General features: G+C 36.1%; 1 protein-coding gene across 1 annotated transcript in view; it reads left to right on the top strand.

The window, feature by feature from the left end:
* The window catches only part of LOC141349114 (urotensin-2 receptor), a 50,563-nt gene extending 36,335 nt beyond the window's left edge, over nucleotides 1-14,228 (top strand). Inside the window, exon 3 of the mRNA XM_073867002.1 lies at nucleotides 12,820-14,228. The gene's annotated coding sequence lies outside the window, so the exon portion shown is untranslated. The remainder of the gene's footprint in view (nucleotides 1-12,819) is intronic.
* The last annotated feature ends 3,893 nt before the right edge of the window (nucleotides 14,229-18,121 follow it).

Raw genomic sequence — 18,121 nt, forward strand, 5'->3', positions numbered from 1 at the left:
GTCTGGCATATAATAACACAAAAGATAAATGTCAGCTGCTAATGTTTATTGCCCAGGCATGTGCAGTCGTGTATTGCTCGATCAAGTGGACAAGGAAAGGGAGTGCTGGATTTTCAAATCTGCATAATTCCCTTTAGTATTTCACATTATTTTGCTAAAAGATCACAATCACCCAAGCAGTTTAGCTTTCAACACAAAAAACGTCCATTGAATAGCCTAGTGATCCAGTATGTTTAATATGTTTGTCATGATCATCTGTTTGTGCACATAGGTGTGCCTACTTATTCTGCTGTTTGTGTGTTAGTGTGTAGCATGCATGTGTTTGTTTGTTTTATGTCTGTCTCTCTCTCTTTCTCTCTCTCTCTCTCTCTCTCTCTCTCTCTCTCTGTGTGTGTGTGTGTGTGTGAGTGTGTGTACAGTGCGGCACTACAGATGGAGCTCATTGAGCGAATGAGTCACAAAGGAGAAACAAGGATCAGACATTAGTGCCCCAGGTTCACTTGTTTGATGCATGATGGGTCATCATCTATCAAAACTAAAGAATATCCCTACACGATACACTTTCTTTTACCAAAATCATTTCAAAATTCATGAAATGCTGCATTTTCCTTAAAAACAACAAAGAGGTTTTCCTGCCTTCCCACCATAAAAGGAAAATGGAAATGGGGAAAACTTACACGGATGAAATCCAGTCACAGTTTTTTGGTGTATTGATGATTAGCAAAGCAATGGTTTAAACGATTGTTTCAAATGAGACGTATTGTGTTGTCAGAAATAGCCAATTTGCCCATCACCTTTACAAATATAAGTTTAATACTATAGACTATATTTAGAGTTTTTAGTTTGATATTGTATAGTACCCGTTGGCCCAATAGAGGAGTCCAAGTGGTGTGGGAAAGATTTATGCACGTTCAGTCTTTCCGGTACTCATGTTATGTAATTTTATCTAAATGAAATATAATATAATTTATTTAAGATCTTCTAAAGTAAATACTTGAGAATTTTTGGAGAAATTTTTTAAAATTAGATCAAAGCCCCTTTCAGAAAGTCACATCAGGCGGCCATGTTTGAAACGCCTCCAGACCATTATTTCAGTCATGCAAGAAGAAAGTTCTATCTATTTGAATTGGGAATGAAAGATATCTCTAAAATCACATGCCTAAATTACAATTAAGCGATGTATTTATTAGGGGTGCAACAATACAGTTAGTCCACGGTTCAATACATACCTCGGTTCTTTGTCCAGGGTTTTCGGTTCGGTTCTGGTAACTTGCCTTGAGTTAAGTGTTTTTAAATTATTCAATGCTTGGGTAACAGGAACAGTGAGATGTTAAGAAGCAAAAAAAAAAAAAGTTTTAATTGCAATTCTCTTTATTTTATGTAAATGCAAAAATCATCTTACACATTTTTTGTGTATTGATAAAATAATATAAGATATAATTAAATAAAGATATATAAAAAATGATATCCCATTCAAACTGTGGAACACAGTATTTACTTTAGCACCATGCGAATTCTCTTCTTGAGTTGAACTTTTTCAATCTTTATAAAAGACAGATCAGCTTTACAAATTCTTTCCGATAATGTACAAAAAATTCGGAAGGAGGAGTTACGAGCTGCAGGAGGAGCGAGTACAAGACTAACCTGTACAACACCTGTTTAACTTATGATTCACTACATGTTCGTGTCATTTATATAATATGCACTTACGCGCCTATTTCCAACATAACACAGAAGTCTGTCTTACTGCATGCAACTTGTGACCCGGTTGCACTTTTCAACGAAATCCAGCGTTAAACAAACACAAGCAAAATTCCGCTGCTATCCCAGATAAACAAACTATATCCATTGTTTCCATAAGGCTGGCTTTCTTCTCCTTACATCCAAAAACACACTTCTTCTTTATTGCCATTGTTGAGTCTTGATATAAAACAAAACTGTTGTGTGAAGTGCTCCCTGTGTCCTCTAGGTTCTCGCTCTCCCACTGATTGACATATGTGTGTGGTTTTCCGAGGGAAGTGCCCATAAAAATAAATGATACGTATGGTTTAACCCATGATATGATAGCTGGACCCATATTTAAAAAAAACTTTCCAAAACTTGTACGAACCCTTTCAAAGTGCATTCAGCACAGAAATACTCTTTTTTGACACTTTGCTTATGTTTATCATGAGGAAACCAACTCTTAAACTGTCCTAATAAGTCAGAATGCATGAAATACCGTTTAAAGGCGCTCCAAGCGAATCTGTGTGATGTTAATTTTTGTTGATGTTTGAACTGTTTTCAAACAAACGGAGCGTAGCTAACTCCTCCCCTCCCTACCGTGCTTTCATGAACACGCCCAACCCCCACCCTCAAATCCTTCTTGTTGTTTATTGGCTGGAACACTTTGTTATGGTTTCTGTTTGTAGGTTTGGCCACTGTGTTTATATTGCAGTTTGTGGGGGCTGGGCTGTCTACAGAGATCGCATTTTTTTACAGTTTCATCAGCGGACAGGCAGCAAGCAGATAGTGAGGAGATGTTTGCTGTATGTAACAAAAAATGTTTTATGGTCTAAAACGCGTGAATTCGCTTAGAGCACCTTTAACCCCCCGCTGTAAAGATTTAGCAAATGGCCTGTGGGTGGTCGACTCACGGCGAAACCAGCCAGATGCAGCAAACCTGAACAGAAACTGAACAGATCGAATTTTGACACATTGTCTTGTACTGATCTATGATCTCTGCTTCTTGGGAGAGGAAAGCTGCCCTTGTGACAGTATGTCATTTATATAGTAAAACACTGGAAACTGAATGTGACTGAAGTACACAGTGTTACCAAGCAAGGCAATCCCAGAGGTGACCGTGTCTTCCACAATAACTCAACACACGACACAAGAACACATGCTGTTTAGTCCTGAAACCTAAAGAGATAGGGCGGCAGGGAGAGGTGTCCTGTGGTATACTGATAACAGTCAAGCATTGAGCTAGAACTCCAATGGGACTAACAGCAATGAGAGGCAGCTGAAGCTGGTGGAAGAAAACCGATAACAAAGTGAAGTGAAGAAAAAGCACTCTTCACCCAATCTCCACTTAGGAGGACACAAAATGCATATCATAATTACCATAAGCAATCCAATTCCCTCTAGTAATGCTCATGCAAATAACACAAAGGACTTGATTTAGAGCTCTTTATTGAACCGACTTCGCATAACACATGTTTCCTCCATGCTTACCTCCAAATGAAGGACTGTGATGAAGACATGCTGGCAATAATCTGCTATTCTGTTGGCCTGCTTCGGGGGTGTACTGTCCAGGATTTCTGTGCAGGCACACGCTAGATGAAGCATAGCTGATAAGAGGAGAAAGAAATGGAAGAGAGGAGAAAGAGGGGTCGGGGAAGAGAGGGAAAATCATGGCACCTGTTGACATTCGATTGTGGCTAATGTTCTGTCTGGCTAGTTGCCCTGACCTCAGCTTTGGCTTTTTCAACATATCCCAGATTTTTAAAGCTTTCAGGTTTTTCCACAGATCAAAATAAAATTCACGGTTTTCAGCTTGATTTAATATAAACAGCACAACTGATTTAATAATGCAATGCATTAGCACATCAATCAAATGAAAATAAAAGACATGACCTGCCGGTAAAAAATATTTAGCATTTTTTCCATTTTTTCCAGATTCCTAATTCTCTCCAAGTCTAAACAGTTAAATGAGGTAGGTGGACAAATCAAAGCATCTTATTCTTTAGACAAGAGAAGGGCAAACATAACTAATAAGCCTACTCCTTTTTGAAACAAACAATAAATATCCTGACTTTTGTTGTTTTACGCATCACAAGTTTTTATAGACTTTTATAGTTTTAGCAGCAACAACCTAAACACACAGCTTTTGTCGACTAAATGCAACCTCCGGTAGATTTCCACGTTCTTGCATGGCTGTCAAACCTCTCGGCACAGTTGTGATCCATGCTCGTCATCTCCCCTTGTCTTTAGCAAACTAAAACATTTTTTTTGACAAGGTGTTTCAGAGATCAGTTTAGCCACTGAAGCTCATTTTGGCTCAGGTGTTTAAAAGCGACAAACCACGTGCATCTGATGACACCGTCAAATCAACTAGTGCATTTTTATTATTATTAAGAAATTAGTCACTGTTACATAGAGGTCTTCACGGGTCCACTTATATCCGAAAACCCGAGGTCCGACCTGAGACCCGATCGGGTTTGGGTCTAAAAGTTTCACGTGTGCCTCGGACACGGGTCGGGAATAATAATAGCGGCATAGGTCTCAGGTAATTTAAAATAAATGTGTTTTTGCCGAGCGGACCCGAGAAGACCCGAACTCTCTTGCGTGTGTGCGTCAATGTCCTTTTCAAACCTCTCATCTGTTTGCCAAGAGCGCTTGCGACAGACATTTTACATGTACATTTTAGCGGTTACCTTGGTGTCGTCGTCAGATAACAAAGTAAAACAAATGGAGCAGTTTACCAAATTGGTTGCTAGGCCACCGAAGTTTCTTTCTGTCTGACTGCTGCGTTTGTGTCTGCAGAACACACACACGTCAGTGCCGTTTACATTCGGGTTAAAAAAAATGCAACTAGTTCGGGTCGGACTTGGGTCCAATTTTTTCGGGTTTGTCTCGGTCGGGTCTTTCTTTTAAAAAAAATATTTATGCACATCTGGTCATTTCGGGTCGGGTACATTTCTTTGGACACGAGAAGACCTCTACTGTGACAGCTAAACAGGTATAGCTTGGAGCCAGTTTTGAAAAAATAATAAACTTTTTTGGCCAGTAGACAAAGAATACAAGCAAAGCATTTTTGGTGATTAAAGTAATGGTAATGAATGGCCAGTGAGGTCTGTATGTATGTTAGTGATTAAAAATCTGGGCTAGTAACCACCAAAGGGTGGGATCTATGAACTAGAGCATGACTTTAATAAAGTCTTCATCGTGTTCTGGAGCAAGCCACTTAATCCGATGACCAATAGGTACTGTTCATATAGGAAGTGTAGTTAAAACATGCATGATAAATAATGATGCAAGCACACTAAAGGGGGTCGCAAACTGGATGAGAAGTATCATACATTGGACGTGCATATTAAATAGCGCTAGTTTAGTCAGATAGCGTCTACTTCAAAATGCCAAATCTACGTTAGCAGCCAATGTTAATCGCTAATTATTTGGGACAAATATGATGTTATTTAACAATCCCATTCTTTCTGTGTTTTTGAAGCTTTGATTGTGTTTACAGTGCGCAATATAACATGTGTTCATGTTTCACGTGTAAAAAAAAACGCGGCATATTTCACACAATTTACTTATCTGTAAAGCGCTGTTTTCACTGTCCTAAAAATGGGCTCATGTCTTCCTTGTTCTGTGAAGTCCCTCCTTCAGAAATACGTAACGAGTTCTGATTGTATAGTTTGTTTAGTGTTTTGTAATTTGATAGCAGCTTAGCTTGACGTTAGCTTAGCTGGCGACTGATGTATTCCTGTGGGCGGAGTTTAGTCAAAAAACTGTTCTAGTGACGTCATTAAAGCAGGAAGTAGAGGGCTGTAGTCCAAAAGGGCCATTCGCTGTAGGCTTTGAAAGGCAAATTCTGTTAAAGAAAATATATCGCCTGGCAGTGAACGTTGAGCTTTATCATTTTAGAGGTATTATTTATGATATAATAGCAACATTACACACTAACTAGGGTTTGAAAAATGGGATCAGAAAGAACGTGACCTTTAATGTTAAACTATGTGAGTGGTGCTCTTTGGCGCGACAGGGAATTGAGCCGCGTCCAGTGTCACAGTGGACAGCCGCCGTCAGGGGCGCCAGTGTACGTACATTCATAGAAAAAAATGTGTTCTGTTTTAGAGTCATGGCGCTATGCGACGCTTCTCATCCGGTGTGCGACCCCCTTTAGGGTACTTTGCATTGCATTGATGTTTAGGCAAAAACATGTACAGAATACACATTAATACTCTCAAACGTCTTGTATGTGATACACCAAACAACAGACTCATCAAAGTGGTACATAAATACGACTCCTGCCAATGAATACTGCATGCATCTTTTCCACTTTTTCTTTCTGTCTTGTATTTTTACAACAGTGATTGGATTGACTCGCAATATATTTTTCAGACTCTTAACATACTCAGAATTATGTGCATCATACAATGTGTCTGTAGGTGCTAAGGAGGCAGATTATGTTTTGGTGATTCACTAAAACTAATTTGTTGGAATTTTTTTCCCTTTCAGTAGGACATTTCTTCTCTATTTCCAAGTAATCACGAAAAGGTGATTGCGTCTTGTACTGGCTGACTGCTCAGACCCCGATCCTTTGGCCTTGTTGCAAAGTCATTGTGTTTATAATGAGCACAGACTTTATTTATTTTAGTCTTATTTCTAATGACCACTAGCTTATAATGATGTGGTCTTCCTGTTCTTGCAGTTTCTGGACAACAGTCTATTGTTTTAAGAATATCAGCAAAGTTTATTTAAGAAAGGCTAAAGAAGAACTAACAAAAAACAAGTTAATGATTTCACCGAAATGCCCATCAAATAGAAAGCAGGTTTTGTTTTAGATCTGATCTTGAAAAGGTTTTGGTTGGTACCTCGGAGATATGGGATACTTATTGCAAAACTAATGGAGTTAAACCAGCTGGAGATCTTTTGGAGTGTAAACAATCTGTCTGTTAATCTGTGAACGGGAGGACTGCGAGCAGCTGGCCGGTCCGGCAGATGTCACCTTGCTGAAATCCCACGGTGATAATTCCTTGGATGAGTTCAGGGTTGAGGAGCATGTTAATCGTCCTCATCTCTCATTGTGCAGTAATAACTTAATTTGGCATCGATTGCCCCACACATAGACTGCATATATTTAAGGTCATACTTATTCACTGCACTTGTACATGCTTTTTATCGACTGTGTTGTAGGGGATGATGCTTTACTGTAAAAATATGTGTGACATTTACATTGATGCATTTGGTAGACGCTTTTATCCAACGCGACTTACATTACAAGTTATACATTTTGGATCGAACCAGAGCTGCTAACACAATACTCTGCCACTGAGCAGGAAAACTTCTGCTGGGGTATAAAAAAGTGCAAAATGTTTTGTGTGAATTCTTAAGGCAATAACCTAACGCATGCAGGTTTAATTATCTAGCTCAAATGGCATTCATGAACAAACACAGGCGAGCAGCATGTGCGAAATATCAGCAATATTTAAACATAGCAGTAATATCGTGATACCACCGGGGCATTTCATTCTCTGTTCGCTTGGTGATCAATCTTTGGAGGAGGAGAAAAGTTCATTCTATTATTGCTCTGTTATTTAAGAGTTATTTAAAGTGCACGCATATATCTCACCTTTAGATAGTGTCAGGGGCTGTGACACATTTCAACTCATGTCATGACAAGACACAGCACACACCAGCTGCTGTATGTGTCAGCACCTTACTGGGCAATAATACAAGTTTGCTGATCAGTGACATGTATAGTACAGAGAGTTTTATTCCAAAGCTTGGAAACTCTGTGGACATAAGTGTGGTGAAGATTTTTTTAAATTGTTTATGTCTGTGTGGTGTTGATAATATGCTTTACAAATCATGTGCAAATTTATCAGAGTATTTTCTCCTTACAAGTGAAGTTTCAAAGCGTGGTTTGTAGCCAAAGTGCATATTGTAGCCAATCACATCAACACGTTAACCAAGTCAATGAGGTAGTCCTAGCTAGTATACAGAAATATATTCAAGCTATTTTAAGGCTTGAAGAAAGTATTTTCACAGTAAAAATTTTTTTAAACCTGTCATTTTGATTAGTTTAAGTTATACATTTATTAAAGGGGGGGGGGGCTTTAGGTGGCAATATGGACACAAAAAAAAAAAAAACTAATTTTTTGGTGAGAATTTCCAGAGTCTTATGCTTTAGTAATTTTAACCAGCTACGTGTTTGCTTGTTTTGGATATTGATATTTTTCATAATGTTATTGTCTCTAGCTGAAGTATCTTTGTTAAATTTGGGTCCTGTAACATCATACTGTCAAAACAGCAAAGGAAATTGTTTAATGGGTACCCAGGTGAAAAGTAATTCTATAAAAATATATATACTTTAAAAAAGTAAACAAAATATATTTTGTACTATTTTCATCAAATCCAAGTAGGGGAGAGCGGGGTAAGTTGTCACACGGGTAAGTTGTCACACTGTTAATAACTCCAACACTAGAGGCTCTATCTCAAAAATCAAATAGCCACTTTATGTGACTTCTTCTTCTATAGTGAACTTCCTGTTCACATGTGGTCAAGATCACTGTAATCTGAGGTTAGCACAATTTTCTTATTTTTCTGCTTAAAAAGTAAAAAAAATCACTTTACATTTTATGCAATACAACTTTGTTAGGTGTGAATGTTTAAAATGATTATTTTGCACAAAATAGAGGAGACCGTAAAGTGTCTTTTGATACTTTAGCTAAAGTGATATGATGAGCTAAACTTGAGATTTAGACAACATTAGCACACAAGTAAGTATGGGGCAAGTTGTCTCAATGACTTTGGGGCAAGTCGTCACATCTGACAACTTGCCCCTGTACAAACAAACACATCGAACATGCTCAGAAAACATGATATAGAAAAGAATAAGCCTCAATCTAGCAAAAAGCTGTTTCAAAAGAAAGGGAAGCAGAAATCTGGACCTATGAAAAACAAGGCAGCTAAAAGAAGAAAAATCATGCAAGAGTCATCATCAGATGATGAAGAGTGCTTCTGCCTCGTCTGTGTAGAGCCATTTTCAAAGAGTCGTCCAAAGGAGACCTGGGTAAAATGTGTAAAATGCAACAATTGGGCCCATGATGCTTGCACCTCAGGCCAGGCAATTTATGTGTGTCAGAATTGTGATTCTGGAGATGAGTCCTATTAGTCATACAGGGCATCTGTTTTGTTCAGAGGTTAAACATGTTAAGTTAAGCAAGTTATCTGCAGCGTTCCATTCAGTTATCTGGTTTTATGTGAAAGCCATAGAACATTTGAACCAAAGTTCAAAGTAAAGTGGTCTTGCCACTTAATTGAAATGTGCATTATTTGGATTGAAATAATTGTTTTTCCAGATTCTCCAGGCACGGATGTTTATATTTCCAGTTTGGTTTGAGTTTAAAAATTAAAATCAATATTCACAATTAAGTAGTTGTGTTCTTATTTTTAGATAATCTAGTGTGACAACTTACCCGCCCTAGTGTGACAACTTACCCTCCGATGGGGCAAATTGTCACAAGTGCACAGTCACTATTCAACAGTCTACAACTCTGTAATGAGATAAGATATAAAGATGTTATGAATACAACATATGTGCCCAAGACTTCCTTCTTTCATTTGGTATGAGATTTATACCATTTTGATGTATGGTGCTCAGTAAATGTTAGACAGTGTGAAAAGTGTGACAACATACCCCGCTCTCCCCTATAGTTAAGTGTATTCAATTATGTATTAACTTCAACTTAACATCTGTTTGACTACACTTCAAGTGTAAATAGTATACTAAAATGGAACAACTTTTTTAAACTTCAAGTGCACTAAACTTACAGTACAATTGCATTGTATCGCCATTTTAATGGAAATACAATTTAAAAGACATTGCAGCGCAAGTAGAAGCATACTTTTTTAGACTTCATGTACTTCAATCCTATTTCTAATACACTAAAGTATACTACTTTTTTTACCCTATGCATAGGCAGTCCTGATGCTGCCCCCATTTTTCCATTTTAGTTTTCTAATTACTACATGAACAAACTGTATGACAACCAAACAAGACTTGATTCAGTCATATTTTATTTTGCTGAATAAACAAGACATTGATTTTTTTTCATTACTTAGAACATTTATTTTTATTATGCTTTTTTACTTCAAGGCATAAATTAAATCTTAAATATGCCATTTTAGTTTTAAGCTACCAAGCTACCTATGACACTGATTAGCCTATTATTGCTAATTTGAGATATTATAGCCTATTCGTTTAAAATTAAACACGTTTTCAAGTTAGGCTATTAAAACTGTGTTTTGCATGCAAACAGCATTGTTAATATACAGTTTATTTATTTAGCTTTTCACCTCGAATTGCATGAAGCCTATAACCAAATTATCACCTAAAAGTATATGTTTAGCTTTTTCAGTGGGTTGTCTCGGTTCATTTTTAGCACTAACAATCGCGGGGATATTCAAACAGTTTAAAACTACAGATTTCGTGTTTGTGCTCACCTTTTTTTGAAACAAAGTCAGTCACATATTGTTTTCCCTCGTTTTTTTTCCTTTCCTGTCTTTCCTATCTTTTTGTGGGCTGATTTAGCTTTCTCTGATAAAGACATTTCAACCGCACCACAGAATTTTGCGCACCACCAGACACTCAACTAACATAAACAACATACGTGTGCAGTTGAACTAAACCATTGGGCGCATTAGCAATATTTGGCGCAATAGTTTTTACCTATACAAGTGTAGTCAGTCAAACAGTTATTTAGCCAATACACCAACTTTACATTTCATCTGACATTCATTATGAAATGTAATTAGGAAATGAAAATATCCAGGTAAAATAAAATATATTCCAGACTTTTAAGGGCCCTCTCTCCCATTGGGGCCCTGGTAATCAGTACTGGTTTTACCCCAGTCCGACGCCCCTGCCAGTAACAAAGCAATTTGTTCAAAACTTGTTAAACTTAAAACACACACATTTAAAACACACACACAAAGTTTTTTTAACCTTAAATGGATTGCAAGACATCGTCTCCATAACTGTAACATGTCATAACCGTGAATCTGTGATAATATTTACATTATGCATTCAATCTATGAATGCGTGACAAAATTACAAAGCTTTAAAAAAAATCACATCATCAAAACAAACCTGCTCAATGGTTTTGTATTTATTGGTTTGTAAAAGATTTTTATTGACAGTGTTGTTGCACTTCAATTTTTAAGTTTAATTATCTTGAATTTACACTTCATTTAAAAAAGTGCTTATAAAGGAGTTGCTACATAACATATAAAGTTGAATAACTTAAGCTAATTCAACTTTATGTAATCATTTATAGCAACTTCTCACTAGTCAAAAAAATTGAAATGAATTGTAAATTCAAGTTGATTAAACTTAAAAATTGAAGTGCAACAATTAATTTTTTTACATTGCATGAAATTTAAAAAACAAACGCAAATAAAAATGTCACAGTGTAATATGAGGTTAAGGCACTGTGACTAGCCTCCTACACTGTTATTATTGTTATTATTATTGTTATTATTATTAGTTATTATTATTATTGTTGTTGTTATTATTATTGTTATTATTGTTATTATTATTATTGTTATTATTGTTATTATTATTATTGTTATTATTATTATTGTTATTATTATTATTGTTATTATTAATATTATTGTTATTATTAATATTATTGTTATTATTATTATTATTATTATTATTATTATTATTATTATTATTATTATTATTATTACACAGCCACCATTAACCCCAAGCACGATTCGAATGCCGGCATTAAATGTATACATGGATCTGTGTTTAATGTTAATGTTGTTTATCACTGTTTGTTACTTTCCAAAACAAAACTACATTTTATCTGCCATAAAACATTGAAATAACCACACGCATATTATTTATCTACTATCATTTATTGTGCAAATAACATGCATACAAAGATTACAAACACTCACCAGTTTCCATTTTCCAGAACCAAACCTGTGCAATATACAAGCTGGGACTTTTATACAATTACCATGCTGAGCAGCCATTTTGGTTGTGACATCATATGGGTCACCAGTTCATGCCTGTATGAAAGTGTTTTGTTTTTCTGTTTAAAATCTTAATGGTTGTTTGATATGTTTGTGGAATTTGGTGTTTGTACTTTTATATATTTTCATTAATGTATATTTTGTTGCCCATGTATGTTTTTATAGTCAGAGGAGAAACCCGCATCAATTTCAAAATGGTTTGGTCCAGGGGCGGAGCTAAGAATATAAATTGGCTCCCACACAGTCAGTCATTGTGGGTTGTTTGCGTTTGACTGTGTACAAAGTTAATTGCGGGTGCAGTTCAGATCAGTTTTTTTATTATGTGAACTAGCATGTAAATACTTTGTATATAGTGTATATTATGTACAGTTAATTGTATTTTGATTATTTATTTTTACACCATGTGTTGGTATTGTTACCACGTGTGTCGTTAATAAATTACCCTTCATCTGAATCCAAGTGGCTTCTGTGTCACTTTTGCCTCTTATCCCCCGTCAAATCCTAACAAAAAAAAAATCTCATTTTTTACTACATCATTGTTGACACAGATTCAAAGTGTGCAGTCATTTATTGTGTTTAATGTGTGACTAGCCACTATGTGAATAAAGCTTTAAGCAATTTGTAAGATTGTTTCTAAATACTGTATAAATGCTTTTTCATGATACATGTAATTCAGTTAAAGTAACCACAAAGTAATGAAGTACTGCCTAAAGCACTTTAGGCTTCAGCAAGTGTAAAGCAATGCGGGCGATACCTTTATAATTTGTATTTGAGCCCAGAATCTATAAACCATACTTTTATGAATCACACCCTGTAGGCAATGCATTCTAGTAATCCAGCACTACCGTAATAGGCAATATTAGAAAATAAAGGCTAGATTAAACAGATAAAGTCTTGGCCACTGTGCACAGCTTAATCAAATCCAAACTTCCTTTGTTCAGTCACACAATGTTCTTTTTGATATTGCTGAGCATATAGGAGGGCACTGAATTCAAACGAATAGAGCATCTGCCAAATTTGCAACACATACTGTAGTTTAACTGCTTGTTTTTGTTGTTCTTACAGGAAAAGATGACAGTCGGAGTCAGAACAACAGCAATGCAGGTTAAGATGGGTGGTATCTCCCTATAGCGAGCAAAGGAGAAAGAACAGAGAAGATGGAGCAGATCAGGCAAGAGGAGTCACTACAGAAAATCTTTCATCTAGAGGAAGAGGCTCTGTGGATCTGGAGATGTCGAAACTTGTTTTTTAGATTCAATCTGAAAAACCAACTCTCGGTTCATCAGTTCTCTGAGCTATCATCACTGTGAACATCTTAAAATAAGATATTTTTTTGAATCAGATTTTGATAACCAAGAGAGGAAAGTGACAACTTTTATCTTCCCTTTCTCCAGATAAAAGTCAATTCCTTCAAATATTGTAACTGCAATAGTAGCCAATTGATATCTTGCAAAAGATCACATCAAACAGATCAAACTAATCTTTCACTTTCATATTAATAAAAACTCAAGCTCTATTTGAATTTTTTGGGCTATTTCAACAGTTATGCTATTTTATTCAAATGATCATTGACAATTTTCATGTTAGTCTATATAGCCACGGAAAGCCCACAATAATACTACGCGAAGGCATCCAGAGTACTTTTGACAGCGCTGTACTCCATTTCCCGGGGCTATCAAATGCATTCTGTCTGATCACTGAGGATTCCGTCTTCATCCTGTTTTCCTGACTTGAGGAACCTCAGGTTGGCAAGACTGTAGGCTTTTTTTGTTGACCTTTTGTTGATCTGGGTTCTCAAAACCGCAATGCAGAGGATGAGTTATGATTGCAGGTTGGTCATTTATACATTTCCTACTGACAAGCACGTAGCCATTTAGATGGAAGGTCAGCACACATATGACGACTACAGGATGCACATTGTGCACAATAGGAGCACACAGCATAGTGAGACTAACCAACTTGGCAACTTCAATGTCCTGAGTTGCAAGGAATATGTTGTTTATATTTAATGCACAATGGCGATATGACACTCATTGAAGTCTGTGTTTGTTGCACATGAGAGGGATTAGTTTTTGTACAGCTTAAAAATACTTGATGTTTGTGTCGTTACTTAATGAATGATATGAAGAGAGTGTTCTTAAAAAAAAGATTACTTGTAAATATTACATTTATGTTATTTAATTTTTTTGCCTAGACGTTTGTTTATGAAAAAGCTAAGAGTACACAAACATATATTCTATGAAATATAAATATAAAAGGTTTTTCCACCTATTGCAACAGAAAATGGAGACCCGAGAGAGATTACATGGCTGAATTTAAAGTTCGGTATTTTACACATGAAGCCCTGTTTTCGGATTGTTTGTGGTGAAGTAGAGCGGTTTTGACTGAGGTTTGGACGTGTGATGCTGTCCCGAGAATTTTCTGGTGTTTGTTCTATCACCTCCCACCACTACAATGGGGGTATATAGGTGCACTGGAAAAATCCTTCCTGGGATTCATTGAACTTTTGTTTGCAGGGACGTGGGATTCGTCGAGTGGTCGGGGGTGTTTATTGATATGCTCACACAAATATCACTGCAAAAGATGCTTTCCATTTTGTCCAACTCCATTGACTTGTATTAGATGTGCTGTGAGGTACGGTATAACTTCGCGCTGGGAACTTTGTTTGTATTCTTGCAATTGGGAAAGGTGGATTATCGCCACCAACTGGGCTGGAGTGTCTATTATTCAAGCTCTCAGCGGAAGAATGTACGGGTGTGAGGCGTTTGGAAAAATAGGTCCACAAGTTTACAACGAATGCTGAAACACCTGGTGGAGGGCATCTTTGGCAGCGATTTTTGTGTGGGCATATCGGTGAACGCCCCTGACCACTCGATGGGTTTCACGACTTTGTAGACGAGGGTTTGGTGCATTTTGGGAAGGATTGTTCCAGTGCACCTATACACCCAAACACCCGAAAATTCTCGGGACAGCATCTTATGTCCAGATTTCGGTCGGGGCCGTTCTATTTCATCGTGGACAATCTGAAAATAGGGCTTTAAGTGTAAAATACCGAACTTGTCTTTTAATACCTCAAGAGAGAATTACTGGGCTCCGAATGACTAAAACAGTAAATTTTATGCTGTGTTACAAGTTAATTTATTTCTAATGAAAACCTTCCCATGGACATGCCTTTAAAATAGGATTTAGTGAGCAAATCATTTATGCAATAGAGTTAGGCCAGAGGGAGACAAAATGTAATGAAAAATGCAAATGATAATACTTTAAGATATGATAATATAATTTTTTTCTGTCTTTGTTTGTATTGTGACACAGTAGTGATGTAGTTTTTTCGTTGTTTAATGTATATGTACAAATTCTCACTGTAACATATTTGAAAGACCCATGGGTGGGCATTGCTGACCAATATATCATAAATGCACTCAATAAACATGTTTGCTAAAAGTTTGTTCAGCATTACTCCTTTTACATTAAAACAAACACAAAAGCAGTTTTATGCAGAAAGGAAGCCATGTTAAAGCTTAGAAATGTAATTCACCAGTCACACTAGACTGGTGGTTTGTGGTTTTGAATATGCATGTCTTAAAATAGCAGAAGTGTTTGTTCTGGAAATTGTAATGTTGCTATGAATTGCATTCAGACTTCACGGTAGGTTTAATGAGCCAGATGTTTTAGCAGATGCTGTCATGAGAAGCTTGGAAAGGTTTTTAGATATAAACGACTGCAAATAGACAGCACAATAGCAAAATCTCTGTTGCTATTCACTGACGTGATTAACAATAATATTAACAATCGTCTTATTAACTGACATGGCAGCCTGAGGAAATCTATGCGCCAATTTTATATCAAAGACTCTTTATTTCCACTGATTGTTCAAAGTGAAAGCTTGTTTGCCTGAAAAGCATGTTTAAAACAAACCCAATAATGGATGTATTAATACATTTTATATTCACTGTCTAAATTGAGATAAAATAACTTTTCATCATGTTATTAAAAGTGTGATTTTTCATCATCTACATTTGTAGTATAATATTTTATTAAATGCAAAATGTTAACAGCCTTACATTTATGTCAAACAATGAATATGTTTAGTATGCGTAACATTTCTACAGTAAATTAAACAATACAACATGCAATCACATCGAATTTGTATAATGGTCCGGAAATGTGTAGCATTTCACATAATGAAGTCATTATGTCACATTGTGTGTAATTCAAAGAATCTCACAGCGGGGGTCTTTGGGGACCTTATACTGAATGTTTCTAAGTACTTCATTTGATGCTGATTTTATAGCCAGATAGCTGTTAAGGAGGTATTAATAAGCATTGGTCATTTTCTTACATTTATATTTATGATAATGTCTTACATTTACATTTATGATTACTGCAATTTAAAAAAGTTTAGAAACACTGAAAAGTTTTAAAAGAAAAATATTTTAATCTGAAGATGTACTGTACTGTATGTTTAAATGTTTGAAATATATACAGTAGTGTAGACAAAAATATAAATGTCTCAACATATTTCTATTTTTATTAAAAACATTTTTTTTAACCAAATAATAAAGAAAAAGCAGCCAATTAAAGCCCATACTAGAATATAACAGTTTTGATTTATTTTGGATGTATTAAAAGTTGGAAGCAAGCAATTTGAGCTTTAGAGATACCACAAAATGAATTGAGTAATTTAAAAGTAATAAATGCATAAACTGCCACTTTATTTGTTGAAATATAGAGATCCAATTACAGCTGAAAAATATTTGTTCCAGACTTGTGGGCATCAAAAAGCAGATAAGCTTCTCAAATTCAGACTGGTAACTACATTGTGTCTGTGGGATTAAAAAAACGATCACCTTATTAACGATCATTTTATTTTCCTTTAAGGAACAAATGAGCTAGCCAAGATTTAACCTTGTCTGAGCAGTGAGCACAATTAAAGAGATGTACTGTAATGGCTCAGAAATAATTTATCTTGAACGGTAAGTAGACCCGGGTATCATCAGTGTAAAAATGTAAAATGGAACCTAGAGGAAATATGTATATATTTAAGATAAAGAGAAGGTGCCAATATTGAAGATCATGTAACAAAATCTTACCTAGCTTAACTAAAAACATATAAACATGACTGAAATCATGTTTAACCCCACCCTCTAATCTAGAAATCAGTGGACTGGTCAACAGTATCAAATGCTGCAGATGGGACAAGGACCACAGACTCACCAGAATAGCTAAAAATTTAAGAGGGTAGATTCAGTATATGGTGCAATTATGTATCTTTAGTCTAGATTTAAACTGGGGAAAGTGTCCGAGCTCAGAACAGTGTCAGTAAGGCTGTTTCACAGTTTAGAGGCCAGGTGGGACTTTCTTTGGCCTATTTTATAGGAACTACTAATCGTCTGGAGTTTTGTGATCTTATAGTTGATGAAAGATTGAAATTGGTCAGACACATTTTTCCAATACCATAGAAATAAATGGTAAGACAGAAATAGGTTGAACATTTTTTTAAAGCAGATGAATCCATTATTGAAGGCTTTTTGAGCAATAAGTAGCTACTGAGATTAGCCAAGAAAGAGGAACCTAACTACCTAAGTGGTGTGCAAAAGTGAACACAACATGCAGTTTCAAATAAAGGAAAATAACACTTTTTCACACAGGGCCATGTAGTTTTGGAATTTGTTTTCCCTTAAAGGATTAGTCAATTTTCTTTAAAAAAAAATCCAGATAATTTACTCACCACCATGGCATCCAAAATGTTGATGTCTTTCTTTGATCAGTCAAGAAGAAATTATGTTTTTGAGGAAAACATTCCAGGATTTTTCGCATTTTAATGGACTTTAATGGACCCCAACACATAACACTTTTAATGCAGTTTACAATTGCAGTTTTAACAGAGTTTCAAGGGACTCTAAATGAACCCAAACAAAGCATAAGGGTCAAATCTAGCGAATGATTGTCATTTTTGACAAGAAAAAAAATGCACTTTTCCACCACAACTTTTCGTATATCTCCGGTCATGTGACGTGCTACTGTAGCACAACCTCATGCAATACGTCATCACGTCAAGAGGTCACGGATGACGTATCAAAACTATGCCTCAGTGTTTACAAGTGTGGAGAAAGAGGACCGTTCTGACGTTGTTGTATTTGGAATGATACTAATTAATGTCTTTGTGTCAGTTTATTGTTTAAAATGGTCCGCAAATGTGGGTTTCATATATGTAACACGTGACCTTTCCACGTCATTACACAATTACGTGAGGTCGCGCTGGCTGGTGACGAGAAGTTGTGGTTTAAAACTGCATATTTTTTATTTTTCTTGTCAAAAATGAAAATCGTTTTGCTAGATAAGACCCTTATGCCTCGTTTGGGAT

This window comes from Misgurnus anguillicaudatus, chromosome 4 (assembly GCF_027580225.2).
Source record: "Misgurnus anguillicaudatus chromosome 4, ASM2758022v2, whole genome shotgun sequence".
Taxonomy (NCBI): Eukaryota; Metazoa; Chordata; class Actinopteri; order Cypriniformes; family Cobitidae; genus Misgurnus; species Misgurnus anguillicaudatus.